At 39.7% G+C, this 15612-nt stretch overlaps 1 protein-coding gene across 3 annotated transcripts in view; it reads left to right on the top strand.

Moving 5' to 3' along the window:
* The first annotated feature begins 1349 nt into the window (after positions 1-1349).
* The window catches only part of WDR47 (WD repeat domain 47), a 60627-nt gene continuing 46364 nt past the window's right edge, over positions 1350-15612 (top strand). For 2 of the 3 annotated variants that reach the window (XM_087866148.1, XM_087866146.1), the window contains exon 1: positions 1350-1624. The gene's annotated coding sequence lies outside the window, so the exon portion shown is untranslated. Of the gene's footprint in view, positions 1625-13569; positions 13611-15612 lie in introns of all 3 variants that reach the window. The other variant, XM_087866147.1, reaches the window with a different exon arrangement.

Here is a 15612-nt window from a genome sequence, read left to right as displayed (position 1 = left end):
TTAAGTGAGAACCTAGGCAGAGCGCTTTATTTTATGCTTAATGAATGCCCAAACAAATCTAGTACCAGATCAGGTTCTTCCTTTTGGGTAGCATCCTGCCCTTAATAGGTGGTCAAGTGTTTGTCACATTGTCCCTCATTAATAACTCTTTGTAGATCTAGTTGAAAATTTAAATAAGTAATGCTTGGTTCTTGCAAGTGGTATTGTTTGAGAATCAAGATCAAGAAGCAGATTCTCAGATGAACTATACTGGCATAGAGTATACTGGCATTTCCTGGATATGTCTGCCCACTTTTTCAATTTAAACATTCTGTAAAATTTTGTCTTTTTTTTTTTTTAATATCGGGACCCTGGGTAACATTAACTTGTGTTTATATTTATTTGCCTGTCACTTATCACTGAGAGCGTTCTTAATGAAGACTTTCTTCCAGGAGTTAATCAGGACTAGGCAGTATAAGTTTTGCATAAACTGTTTTCCCTGAATTTGTAAATATTTTTCTTAGAACCTTTCCCTCACACTGTCGCTTCTTTTATCTTGAATTGGATTAAATTCTTCCTGTTCAGAAATGTTTTTGATGTTTACTATTACCACTCTCTTTTATGTCCTTTCCCCCAGTTGAGAGGCCAGCTCATTCTTGGCATTTGGCGTTTATGAGGACGAGGCTCTTACAGGTTTGTATCACTTTATTCTTAGCTCTCCTACATGGTTATACCCACCGAATGCTCAATTCAGCTCGGTGAAGCATCACGTATATTTGTGGAATACTACTGCACCGGTGGGGTGGGAAAGTGAGATTCCGTCGTCAAGGAGCTTACAACTAAAAAGGGTAGTGAAAAAACAGACCTGTGAGCCTGTTAAGTAATTGGAAAATGCTCGGAGGCATATCAGCATCACAAAAGGAGAAATCCAGAATGGGGCAAATAAGCTGCTGGTTTTCAGAGAGGAAGTGGGGCCTGCAAAAGCGGAGAGACGCGGAGGAGGCCAGATTTATTTCATTACCCTTTATTAATAAACTGTCGGGGAGGAATACTGAGACGATTCTAATGCGCAGATGACTTCTCGATTCCGAGGCCCCCTCAGCGCTATTTCGGGACGCAGGGTCACCGGCCGGCGACGGGTTGCGTCCCCGTTGCAGGTCCCTTACCCAATCGCCAGGCCAGCTTTTCCTTCGAGTTCAGCCGGTCCTTGGAGGGCCGGCCGGGAGCGCGTCTATCTAGGCGGGTCCCCACCTCCCCAAGCTTGGGCCCGCCCAGCCGACTCTCCCTTTGGCTCAGGCACCTGCCTGGCCGCCCCTCGGCGGGGTCCTGAGGCGCCTCGGAGAAGCGCGGTGATTGGCTGCGGCTCGGGGCTGGAGCTCGGCTCCAGCGCCGCTTGACAACCGCAGTCCGCCAGGCTGAGCGGAGCGGTCCTTCGGGAGGGGCAGACGCGGGGGAAGGACGGACTGACGGTCTGATGGATTGACGCGCGGGCGGCAGGAGAGAGGACCGACGCCAAGCACACACACAGACCTCCGCCCTAGCGCTCCAGCCCCAGCCCGGAGGCGGCCGTGTCGGGGCCCCATCCGCCGGCCTCTCAGCCGCTTTCTTCTCAGCCGCTTCTCTGGACTCGTCCCGGAACCCTCAGGTGAGTGACTCCGGGAGGCGGAGGCGGGGTCGGCCGCGGCGCACCTCGGGTTGCCATGGTCACCGGTTGCCACCTGTCACCACCTAACGGGGCTCCAACCCAGGCAGCCCTTGGCCCGTAGGGCGGCGTTTGCGGCCCGGGAGAAGGGTCTTCGGGTAGGCTTCGGTGCCGCCTGGGTGGGGACCGGGGTCGTGGGTGAGGCCCCGGCGCCGCCGGATGAGGACCTGGGAACTGCCTGCCCCTATTTGGAGGCCGCCGTTCCTGAACCACACCTTCCCCCGTCTGCCGGCCGGGCTCTGGGGCAGAGCGACGCCCCTAGCCCTGGCGCTGTCGGCCCCCGAGCGGGGAGCGAGCGCAGGGTTGGTGCCCACCTCGCTGCTGCTGAGAGGCGGGAGGGGGCTGGCCGCGCGGATTCTTCCTTCCTCGCCCCGCTGCCAAGCCCTGGCGAGAACTGAGGGGCGCGTTCGCGTCCCTGTCTGGGCACGCCTTGGCCAGGAGGAGGGGAGGAAGCTGCGGGGCTGGGAGCCGAGCCGCGGCGTGGGGCAGCTCCGCGGGGCCGGCTTTGGCCTTATCTTACGTCAGTGGTCTGTGGTAGCAGCCTTTGGGGGTCTGGGCGGGGGGGCGGGGAAAGGGATAGCGACTGGGTTTGGAACCGGGCTTTGCTGGGGCGGGGGAGCGCCTGCGTAGGAGACGCGGGAGGCTGTAGAACTCATAGGGTTCAGCTGGTCCCGTGTACTGGGGAGAAAGAGATTGGGGCTGAAGCTCTGGGGCGAGGCCTTGGGTAAAAGGGGCGAGGGCAGGAGTAGGCAGGGGCAGCATTTGACCAGCATTTGATTTTTATTCTTCTCTATACCCAGACATGCAGTCAGTAATCATGCACGGTATCTGAGCGGAGCGTTTTTGGCAACTTGGTTCTCTGCATAATGAAAGGAGAAGTCTTTGTTCCACCCAGATGCATAGGTTGTGATCTAACACTTATTTCCCTCCCTTTGTTGTAGACTTCATAGAATGCATCAAGAAGTTAATGGCACAGAAATTAACATGCAGGCATTAAATATACTACAAATCTTTTTTTTTTCACAGTAAATCCAAGTAGAATTTTTTTTTTTTGTCTTCAGTATTGGCATGAGTTGCATTGAATTTTTACTAGAAAGAAGAAACGCCTAAGAGCCCATTTTCCTTTATATGGCATATTCTCGCGGTCTCATTTACAAGGAAGAATTAATGAACAATTTTACTTTAGGTTTTGGGGGTAGATTGCTTCCACACGGGAAAGAAAAAATATTATACAGTGAGGGAAACAACAAGCAATTAAACCATTAATGATATATTGCCAGGTTAAAAAAAAAACCACTCGAACTCAGATGTCGTTATAAATAGCAATTTTTTGTGAAAGGATTTTAACATGTTTATCTCTCCCTCCTACCTCCCAATTCTTTTTTTTTCCTCTCTCTCTCTTTTTTTTAAAGCCAGTATTAGGAATATATCATAGGAGAACAGGGGTGTTCTCCTAAGGTCCTAGTTACATAATTGTGTTCAGCCTCTTTTTCTGTTTGTGATTTGAGTTTATCAGTTACAGAATGGACAGCATGTGGTATGGTTGATAGACACGCACACACACTCACTCTGCAGTTTGAGAAACACTTCAAAATAAGTATGAAAAGATGCAGTTTTCCTTAGTATATCGGTAAGCTGGAAATCAAATTGCCTGGATTTAAGTTTCATTTTGCTATTGGTTACAATATATTTGCTATTGATTACATTACTACTTATCCTACTGTTGAGTCTAATATCTAATTTGTAAAATGGTAATAATACCTGCTATCATTTTTGTCTGGAATGAGCTCTTAAGTTGAACAAAATAATCTATTTGAAAGCACTTTGGAAAAAATTTAAGGCATCTGTTGATTACGTTAAATAGAGTGGGGCATTGGCAAGGTTAATTAAAATCCTCTGCATGATCTACTTAGCATTTTGAGGTCCAGGACCTTATTTCTTAACAATGGCCTTATAGGGCTCACAGGAACTATTAAGGTGTATCTTTACTCTTTGATGGAAGTTCTTTATTACTGTGGTGACATTGAAAAAGGGTGTTTCCTTCCATATGTTTGCACAGATTGCTTTCCTGCTTTCGGTAAGATGTTCTCAAATTTAGAAAATAAGGGTATGGATATTCTGACTTGAGTTTCATTTGGTATTAAGAAATCCTCAGTGTGGGGGTGCCTGGGTGGCTCCGTTGGTTAAGCGTCTGCCTTTGGCTCAGGTCATGATCCCAGGTTCCTAGAATCCAGCCCCGAATCTGGCTCCCTGCTCAGCGGGGAGTCGGCTTCTCCCTCTGCCTCTCCCCCTGCTTGTGCTCTTTCTCTGTCAAATAAATACATAAAATCTTAAAAGAAATCCTCAGTGTGGATCATTGCTTCTTGAATAATCAAATAGTATATCCCCTTTTATCTATGCTTTTCAAATAGTATTTGTGCTGTTAGAGATAAGCTGCAGTGTGCCAAGAGATAAATCTGTGGTCACATAACATGGCACTCACTTAAGAAGTGGTTATCAATTTCACTTGAAAACTTGGATAAAAAATACTGTTTTTATATTAGAGCACGAAACGATGACATGGAGAATGTAGTCACACTAATTTCTAAGGTAAAATTCAAAGACTTCAAAGAAATTTCATGCTTAAGGGCTCCTGGGGATGTGTTCAGTTTTTTCTGCCCTTATGGAGAAAAATTTAAGAAGCATTGCCTTAGACTTACTCAGCTAATGAATGGCAAATCACTACATAGCACAGGAAATAAGTAGAATTCCAATTTCTAAAACTTTGACATTAGGCTCTTTATCCTGATGATCCCCTCTTGTTGGAGGGGGTAAATATCAGAATGTTATAGTGGAAAGGTCAAAGGGTTTTAGTCCTATAGACCCTGTCATCCCTCTTGCTTCTGCACTTTTTGGAGTGTGACCTTAGACAAGTACCTAACGTACCTGAGCATTAGTGTAATTTTCTGTGAAATGAAATTATAGAGTTGTAAGAATTTTATAAATACTGTATGGGAGTATTAAAGGGCCTGGCATAGTAAATGCACAATAAATGTTAGTACCTTTTCTTTTACTGTCTCTGCATATTAGGATATTAACAATCCCTCAGTTCATTCTTAACAGGAAACCCCATTACTCCTCTGAACTTCCGTGGCATTTTATTTATAATTCTTTGATGGTGTTCTTTATATTTTATGCATATTACCTTTATATAGAAGACTCGAATCCAGGTCTTCAGACCCCAAATCCAGTGCTGGCCCATACCTAAGGATACTTTTTTTTCCATGTAGTACTGAGACCATTACATTGAATAGCCAAAGCTTATATATTTCAACTGATTTTTCTTCCTTTTTGTTCTGAGTTTGTTTCTGTTTGGGTGAAAAGCTGTATTTTACAAAATGCCACACACTGCCTTATAAACCTTTGTTTTGTGTTTCATCTTTTAGTTCACCATAGTAACTCAGTCATTGTATCCCTGGGAGGCAGCATGGTGCTAGCACAGAGTAGATATTCAAATATATATATATTTATTTTTACTGGGGGGAAGATGGGGCGTGGGAAAGGTAGAGAAAGAATCTTAGGCTCCATGCTTAATTTTGCTGTAAAGCAAAATTTTGGGGTGGCTGGGTGGCTCAGTCGGTTAAGCATCCAACTATTGATTTCAGCTAAGGTCATGAACTCTGGGTTGTGAAATCCAGCCCTGCATCAGGCTCTATACTGGTCATGGAGCCTTCTTAAGATTCTCTCTCTCCCTCTGCCCCTTCCCCCCTTAAAAAAAAAAAAAAAAAGAGAAAAGCAAAATTTTTCTACTCGTGAAAAAATTATAGGAGTCCTGTTATCCATTGCTGTGTAATAAATTACTTTTCCAAAACACAGTGGCTTAAAACAACAAATATTTATCTCACTGTTTCTGAGGGTCAGGAATCTGGACACAGCCCTGCTGAGTGCCTCTGATTTAAGGTGTCTCTTAAGGTTGCAGTCAAGCTGCAGCAAGTATCTCATCTGAAGATACAAATCAGGGATGATCTCCATCCAAACTCAATGACTTAGGCTTCTGTTCCTGTGGGCTGTTGGACTGAGGGCTTTCATTCCTTGCTGGCAGTCGAGTGTTTTTTTGCCACTTGGATCTTTCCACAGGGTTGCTTCATGACATGGCAGCTGGCTTCCCCCAGAGTGAGCAGTCTGAGAGAAAGGGCACATCCCTTGCACAGGACTCAAACTGTCATCTCTTTACAAATCTTGAAAGTGACATCTCAACACTTTTGCTGTGCTTTTGTGTAGAAGTGAGTGACTAAATCCAGCCCATATTCAAGGGCCAGTGAGTACAAAAGGTTGTAAACCCTAGTGGGCTCATTGGTGACCATCTTAGATGCTGCCTTCCACAGGTGCTTTGTGGGGGGGCGTATAAAATTTTTCTGTCGTTGGAGGCATTTACGTATAGGTTGGCAGACTATCTGTTAGAGGTAAGTATTTGGATATTCCGTACTAAATAGGAGAGTGGGCTAATGTACCTTCCAACTCAATTCTGATAAATGTATAAAGGCTAAGGAATAGAAAAGCTAAGGATGGAAAACTTTCATAGGTAATTATATAGTATATATTCTATTGTACTTAATTCAGTAGTTAATGCTTATATAATTTTGGCTTTTTTGGTACATTTTCAAGTTTTTGTGACTCTTGGTTTAGTACATTTCCTTATATGTTTCTGAATGTTGACCTACTGACTTAAAGCCATTATTTTATATAGTTCAATTTTTGAAGTATACACAAATACCTTGAGTTCTGCTTTTTCCCTTTGAAAACAATAAAGTATGTGTGGGAATAAAACAAGAACATGAAGGACATTTTTAATCTATTTTACAAAGCGCACTTTTTACCATGGCTTTAGGTGTGATACAAAACTATACTGGGTGTCTTATTATATAATAAAAGTTGAGATTGTGTTCTTAGATAAAACATCCTTTTTACCATAAATAAAGTAAAACACACACATAAAGAATACTGTATGAAATTATGAGTATTTTACTTTGACCTAAGTTGATTAATTTGTGCTTAAAAGTTTAGAATTAATTTTTATTACAAATATTAAGATTATAATCTTTCTACATTTCTTATTTACATCTTTATGGGTTGAAACTCTGCTTAATATACATTTGAATTTTCACCATGAGCTGCTATGATGATTTAAGTAATAAAAATGTTTAAAAATCCTTTAATTCTTTATATGATTAACACCTAAACCTTCTGGCTGCAAGTCAGGAGAGCTGGAGTTCTTAGCTCTGCCTAATGTCGAATAATAATTGTATAATCAAGTGGTGGCACTGTTGCTCACCAGTAAGTGGGATTCCCACTTTGAATTGTTTTAAAGAATGGACTTGTTTTGGTCTGTCCATACTTACCTGCCAGGTTTCTCTTGAGATCAGTTACACAGTCTGTGAGTTTTCTGACTGGAAGCTGTTCAGTCTGAGACCAGAGAACACAGCAAAGGTCTGATAGGTCTTAAAGAGATCTGCTAAAGCATGTTCTAAGCAAGTGAGCCATAAGTATATTATTTAAGAATAAAAAAAAAATTCTCTGCACATTTTGTTTTTCGATCTAAAATTCTTATTGCCTTAGGGGCTTCTGGGTGGCTCAGTCAGTTAAGCATCCAACTCTTGATTTTGGCTCAGGTCCTGATCTCAGAGTTGTGAGATCGAGCCCTTCTGGGCATGGAGCCTGTTTAAGATTCTCTTTCCCTCTCCCCTCCATCTGCCAACCACCCCCTCGCCGCCCTCTGTCTTGCATGTGTGTGCGTGCGCGCTCTCTCTCTACAAAAAATAAATAAATAAAATTCTTATGCCTTAAATCAACACTAATTTTGCTTTTAGTTGTGCTTTAAAAACTATGTTTATATTAGTAAAGCATTTGTTGCAACACTGTTAAATTTATCTAGATTTCCTCATATTTGGTGTGGTTTTCATGGATACTTTATTTTTAAAAAATTTTTAAAGATTTTTATTTATTTGTCAGAGAGAGAGCAGAAGCAGAGGGAGAAGTGGGCTCCATGCTGAGCAAGGAGATGAATGTGGGACTTGATCATGACCTGAGCTGAAGGCAGATGCTTAACCAACTGAGCCACCCAGCCATCTCTGTTGGAATAATTTTTTTTTTTTGGAATAATTTTCAAAAATCACTTCAGTACTATGAAGCTTTTTCATTTTCGCATATTTAGATGACTCTTTCCATTTTATGTCTTTCCTTGTTTTTGTAAGGTATCTTTGCCCTTCACTTTCTTGAAAATTAGCAGAAAGAGCTTATATAGCAGAAAGAGCTTCAGAGTCTCACAGACTTTCCAATCTTGCCCTAGGATTATACCTTTGGCTACTGTATTTCCTTCCTTTCGTTTTCCTACCCAGTCTCCTTTTCTTCCTCTTTCTCTCTCTTTGCCTGTCCTCTCTGTATCTGTATTTCTGTCAGTCAGAAATTCTAATTTTCATTGCTACAAAGCTTAGGATATGATTGGGGAGAGGGAGACAATTTCTTGTCTGGCTACTAAGATAAGGCAGCCTGGATGTTTTAGGAAAAAAATGAAGAGTTCTACTTGCTCAGTTGTTTAAGAAACTAGTGAAAAATTGATGTAAAGATTATCCATATATGTGATTATTGAAGATTAATCATATATATATATATATATATATATATAAATATATAAATTGCCTCCCCTTTGTTTTGCTACCCTGTTAAATAGGTGCCCTCTGGTACTTTTAATTTTTATTAATTAATTATTTTTTTACAGATTTTATTTATTTGTCAGAGAGAGAGAGCACAAGCCAGGGAGAGAGGCAGGCAGAGGGAGATTCAGGCTCCCTGCTGAGTAAGGAGCCTGTGCAGGACTCTGATCCCCCTGGGATCCTGATCTGAGTGGAAGGGGCCCCACCCTCAGGTACTTTTTAAAGATTTCGTGATTGGTGCCGACATGGATGCTGATACAGGATGTATGTCCTGACACACTTCTGAAAGAAGTATTTAGCTGCTTGTGAAATACATGTTTAGTCTTAATGTAAAGACTGGGTTAATTTTTTTTTAGTTTATTTATTTAATCTGTACACCCAATGTAGATTTGGGGCTTGAACTCACAACTCTGGGATCAAGGGTTTCATGCTCTTCTGACTCAGTAAGCTAGCCACCCCAAATACTGGGTTATTTCTTAAACTTACAAAGCCAAGTGTCTTCATCTGTAAAATGGGAATGAAACTGCCTATCTCGTAAGATTGTTATAAGGATCACTTAAACAATATGAGTAAAGATCTTAGAATAGTACCCAGTAGTTTTTGCATGGTAAATATAGCAGTTAATCTTATCTTTGGGAATTCTATTCTAGTTGGTACGTTGATGTAGCAGAGAATCTTTCAGATCTAATCCTGTAATTTTTCATTGTTTTTTTCTTTTTAAAATTAAAAAATTGTACTCATACAAGAATTGTACTCATACAAGAAACGTGTGTAAACATAAAGGTAATACATGAATGGTTATAAACCATTCTGATAATACAAATGGTAAAGAGTAAACAGTCTCCCTTCAACCCTGTTCTCTTCCTAGTTTTATGCCCTGCATCTGATATCATTCTTATCTTCAAAGGTAACCATTCTTAACAGTTTGATATGTATCCCACTAGACCTTTCTTTGTTATTTATTTAGACACGGATATCATACTTCCCTTTAAAAAAATTAAGTGGACCTATTTATGTTTATCCATTCAACAGATATTAATTGATAGCTATATTGTTCTGTGACGTGCCTTTACATCGTGAGGACGCATTTGTATTCTATATTAATGAATTTACCATAATTTAACAATTCTATTGAGAGCTCAGTTCATTTCTAATTTTTCTCTATTACAAGCAGATCTTCAAGGAACATCATTGTATATGTACCTTTGTGTATATTTGCAAGTACTTTTTTAGGATAAGTTTCTAGAAGTAGAATTGGAATTGGTAAGTCAGAGTATAAACATTCAAAATTTTCATAGGTAAAAATTTCATTCTGTCAGATTCTCTTTCAAAAAGTTTGTTCCAATTTATATCCTTTTTTCCCCCAAGATTTTATTTATTTATTTGAGAGAGAGAGAACGAGCAGGGCGAGGGGCAGAGGGAGAAGCTGACTCCCTGCCAAGTAGGGTGTCCCATGTGGGGCTTGATCTCAGGACTCTGAAATCATGACCCCAGCCAAAGGCAGATGCTTAACTGACTGAGCCACCCAGGTACCTTGTAATTTACATTCTTAACACAATATGTGGAGGGGCATTTACTCACCCTCTTGCCAACACTAGATATCAGGTCTTTTTTGCAAAACCAGTAGGCCATAAATGGTATCTTATTTTAATATCACTAGTGATGTTAAACATCTTTTCATAAATTTATTGGTCTTTTATAGTTCTGTGAATTGTCTGTAGTCTTTGCTCATTGTTCAGCTGGAGTTTTGAGGGTTATTGATTTGAAGATGCTATTTATATGTTCTCAGTGGTAATCATTTAACCGTTTATGTGTGTTATATTTATTCCTGGTTTGTCCTTTGTCTTTTTTTCAAAGATTTATTTATTTACTTGAGAGGAAGGGAGGAGGTCAGAGGGAGACAGAGAATCTCAAGCAGACTCCCTGCTGAGTGCAGAGCCTGCTGGCAGGAATCAATCTCAGAACTCTGAGACCATGACCCCGACACCTTGACGTGACCTGAAGACCTGAGCCAAAACCAAGAGTCAGATGCTTAACCGACTGAGCCACCAAGACACCTCTGTCCTTTGTCTTTTAACTCGTTTATGGCAACTTCTATTAAAAACAGAAGGTTTATAGTTTAAATTTTTAGTGCCAAATTTGACAATTTTTTTTCTTTACATTTTCTGAGTTATGGGACTTCTTCTTTTCTTTCTTTCTTTTTTTAAAAGATTTTATTTATTCATTTGAGAGGGAGCATGAGCAGGGGGAGGGGCAGAGGAAGAGGGAGAAGCAGACTCCCTGCTGAGCATGGAGCCCAATGTGGGGCTTGATTCCAGGACCCTGAGATCATGACCTGAGCCAAAGTCAGACACTTAACTGACTGAGCCACCTAGGCGCCCCTGGGTTATGGGACTTAATTACATAGTCTGAGTAAAAAATAGTTTTGCTTATCTTGTAAATTTTTAGTTCTTCAGCAATTAAATATGCTTTTTAAATTTTTGTGGGTTTGAATATAGGAAGAACACAACTATTTTAATCTCATAAAGAAAGATTGAAATATTTGAATCAGATCTGAGAAGAGGTTTTATTTATTTATTTATTTATTTATTTATTTATTTATTTTAAAAGATTTTATTTATTTACTTGACAGAGAGACAGCCAGCGAGAGAGGGAATACAAGCAGGGGGAGTGGGAGAGGAAGAAGCAGGCTCCCAGTGGAGGATCCCGATGCCAGAATGGTGGGATCACGCCCTGGGCCGAAGGCAGACACTTAACGACTGACCCATCCAGGCACCCCTGAGAATAGGTTTTATAAAAATATTACAAATCATTCTCAAACATTACTTCTTTACATACATAATGAGTACATTATATTCATTATATTACTAATTCCTTCCAGTTACTTGCAATTAGAATTTTCAAATAATTTGCAATGGCACATTCATTACTTATGTTTCATATTATTATTTTAAAATTTTTTGAATAGGTAATATTTGTACATGGTACAAAATTCAAAAGGTACAAAAGGGTATATAGTGGAAAGTCTTCTTCCCATTCCTTTTCTTTAATTATCCAGTTTTCCTTTGAGACCATCATTTTTATCAATTTTTTGTCTTTTTTTTCCCCAAAGATATTTTTGCATATACACAGCGTTTAGTTTATGTTAATTGAATTCTTTTCTTTTTATAGCTATATTAAGCTGCACCTGCTTTAAAGATAATTTGGTCTTTAGGCCAAAATTATGCACAGTTCCAGAAGGTAAATTAGAATAATTGATGAATAGAGACCAGCTGTCAGCAGTAAGAAGAGACACATGCTATATCCATGTCACAAACCTTAGCTGATTGGCAGACATGACACAGTTTTGCAATTAGAAGGACTTTTCTTTTGTTTGCTTATATGATTTAAAACAAATATATTTTCTTTCCTCTTATTAAGCGGACCTTATAGATTAGAGACTTCTAATTATCCCAGACTTTTTGCCACTAAGAATTTATACTTCCTGTTATTGAAATGTGACTTAAAGCAAATTATAAAATTTGAAATCATAGAAATTACCCAAATTAACCCTCTTGTTTTATGTATGAAGAAGTTGAAGCCCATAGAGATTAAGTGACTTGCAACATCACGTTTATAATTCCAAAGGCCAGACATATACAGTTAACTAACAAATTTTTAGAATGCTATTTTATTAAAAAGGTAGATAGCAAATTTATTTCTCCACTTTTTATAAGACTTTTATTTGAGAGAGAAATAGAGCATGAGTTGGGGGGAGGAGCAAAAGGAGAGGGAGAAGCATACTCTCTGGTGAGCAGGGAGCCCAATCTACTGGGGCTCAGTCCCAGGACCCTGAGATCATGACCTGAGCCAAAGGCAAATGCTCAACTCACTGAGCCACCCAGGCGCCCCTTTTTCTCCATTTTTTAAAGGAAAAGGTGAGGTAGTCTTACGTCCCAGTTTGGTATTTTATTAAAAGGCTTCATAGTACTTCATTTCCTTATCTGCATTTTTGCCTGTAAACAGGAACGGTAAGGCGGTGTTATTCATTGTTAGGCACTCTGTAATACTTGGAAGATTAAAGAGAGTGGTTTTTATTGTGTGGGATGGAGTTGGAGATTAATGGAGCCTTTCTTAAGCACTCTTTTCTTGACCATCAAATTTATAATGGCTGTACCTTGATTTCCTTAATCTCATACTTGTGAATCATTCTTAGTTTTGTGCATTTTTCTTCCTTCCTGATCTGTATTATAAGTGAGTAAAGTAACACTTCAAATGTTCCTTATTGCAAAGGAACATTTAAATCATATCTATTTATATTTGATTAGAAAGCTACCATTGATATTTTTTCATGAAACTCTTTTCATATCCATGTATAGAAATATATATAGAAGTCAATATATTTCTGTTGACATTATTTTTTTCCTTGTAGACATTTTACCTTTAATCTTAGAATTCTTTTTTTTTAAATTTTTTATTACGTTATGTTAGTCACCATACAGTACATCATTAGTTTTTGACGTAGTGTTCCATGATTCGTTCTTTGCATATAACACCCAGTGCTCCATGCAATACGTGCCCTCCTTAATACCCATTACTGGCCTAGCCCAATCCCCCACCCCCCTAGCCAAATCCCCCACCCCCCTAATCTTAGATTTCTAAAAATAATTTTATTTCTTGCCCCTTAATATATTCTTCTATGTTATTTGACTAAGATAAGAATCAGTATGAGTATAGAGACCTCATTTGGAATTTAGTTTCTGTAGTTATTATATTTAAGTACTGAAATACTAACTGCTTTCCAACCGGCATCCAGATGTACTCATTATTAAAGAAAACTTACTTCCCATTTCACCTAGTTGAGAGCTGGATATAATACAAAACTTATTTTTTTTTAAAAGATTTTATTTATTTATTCGACAGGGACAGAGACAGCCAGCGAGAGAGGGAACACAGGCAGGGGGAGTGGGAGAGGAAGAAGCAGACTCATAGCGGAGGAGCCTGATGTGGGGCTCGATCCCATAACGCCGGGATCACGCCCTGAGCTGAAGGCAGACACTTAACCGCTGTGCCACCCAGGTGCCCCCAAAAACTTATTTCTTAAGGGAAAATCTATAGAGATGTTTTCGTGATTTTTTTTTTAAATAGGTAAATTTGTCATTTATTATGGAAATACTGAAACATTCTGATTTTTTTTTTCGTTTTGTTTTCTGTTTTCAGTAGAATACACTTTATTGTTGGCCCTACATAAATTCTGCCTGGTGAGTAATTGTTCACATGTACCATGGGCTGGTGTGTCTACCTAAGATATTGTCAGAGCTGACTTTGGCTAAATAAAGGGCCAGAGCTTTATCCTTTCATTTTTTTCTTTGTTGTTGTTGTTTTTTAAGATTTTATTTATTTGAGAGAGAGAGAGAGAGCGCGCTCTCAAGCATAAAGCAGGGGAAGGGGGAGAGGGAGAGGGAGAAGCAGACTCCCCGCTGAGGCAGGGAATCCCATGAGATCAGGACCTGAGCCAAAACCTAGAGTTGGAACCTCAATCCAATGAACCACCCAGGCACCCCTCTATCCTTTTGAATGGCTTTTAGAATAGTAGGAAAGAAAATCATTTACTCTGTACCTTTTTATTTTATTTATTTATTTTTTTTAAAGATTTTATTTATTTATTTTGACAGAGAGAGACAGCCAGCGCGAGAGGGAACACAAGCAGGGGGAGTGGGAGAGGAAGAAGCAGGCTCCCAGTGGAGGAGCCTGATGTGGGGCTCGAACCCAGAACGCTGGGATCACGCCCTGAGCCGAAGGCAGACGCTTAACCGCTGCGCTACCCAGGCACCCCATACTCTGTACCTTTTTAGAGACATTTCTTTGTTAATTTTTGTATCTTAAGTTAATTCAACTAACATTTGTTGAACACTTAACGTACTGTGCATCTCATTTTAAAAGATAATTTTAGTTGTTTCTAAGCTAGTTAACTCTGTTTTATATCTCCCCTGAGGATGGGGGATGAAGCATTTATTATTATTTTTTAGATTTTTTTTTATTTGTCAGAGCACAAGCAGGGGGAGCGGCAGGCAGAGGGAGAAGTAGGCTCCGTGCCAGGGCTCTGGGATCGTGTCCTGAGCCAAAGGCAGATTCTTAACCAACTGAGCCACCCAGGCATCCCACGAAGCGTTTATTATTGAATTCTAATCTTCTGAATTAGAGAAAAATGCTAGCTTTGTAGGGATTAATAGTGAGATTAAAAATATATATGAATTCTGTTTTTATGTGTTATCTTTTAAAACTTGTATTCATAATGCACTTAAAATCTAAATTAAATAGCTAGGATTTTGGGAACCTCTACATATATTTCAGTAACACAGCGTGGTTAGAAAAGAATAAGATATAATCATCAAGCATATACCTATGTTTGTTTTAGTCTGTTCTTTAAAGATTTTATTTGAGAGCAGGGGTGGTGGCATGGGGAGGGAAGGGCAGAGGGACAGGGACAAGCAGACTCCCTGCTTAGTGGTGAGCCGCTGACATAGGTCTGGATCCTAGGACTCTGAAGAGCATGACCTGAGCTGAAGGCAGCTGCTTACCTGACTGAGCCACCCTGGTGCCTCTGTACTTATGTTTTATATTATATCTAACAACCGTGAATTTTATAAGAATTAAAATTCTGGGTTAGGTGGTTCAAATACTATACGTTTCTACTAGAAATTTTACAGTCTAGAATTAAAGCTTGTCTTTTTAAAAACCCTGACCAATTCTAGGTTAATTAGGATACACTTTCTGTATCTATTCAAAATTTAAATGTAAAGTCAGTATAAAATATGTATTTGTAAAAATGTATTTCTTCTCTTAGGCTTTAATCAGAAATGATGGCAGCATTAAACTTGTAGTTATGATTTAAAGTGAAACGATTGCCATAGATTCATAGTAACTCCAGAGTTACTCCGTATTTAGACTGAATATTTAATAAATGGAGGCCTATAAAATGTTCAGTATCATTGGGTATATTGAACAACATTAGAAAATTGCATCTCAGTTCCGCACTAGGTTGGTATGTTTGGTACATAGTGATATAAGTGAAGTGCCCTCTAAGAACTTAGAGATGGAGGGGGCAGTTATTTTTCTAATAATTAAATTAGTTAAAGCCATTCTTTTGCTATTAAGAATTACATGAAGATTTGGGAAATGCTAAAATCACTGATCATTGTGCTTTAGGAGTAATCTCAGGGAGGCAGTTCTGAAATGTAGTTAGAATTCAGTGAGTAGAAA

Source organism: Ursus americanus, chromosome 12 (genome assembly GCF_024610735.1).
Source record: "Ursus americanus isolate L20-20 chromosome 12, mUrsAme1.1.p, whole genome shotgun sequence".
In the NCBI taxonomy this organism is placed as follows: domain Eukaryota; kingdom Metazoa; phylum Chordata; class Mammalia; order Carnivora; family Ursidae; genus Ursus; species Ursus americanus.
The sequence above is the reverse complement of the archived record's forward strand: the minus strand, read 5'-3'. Positions and strand labels throughout refer to the sequence as shown.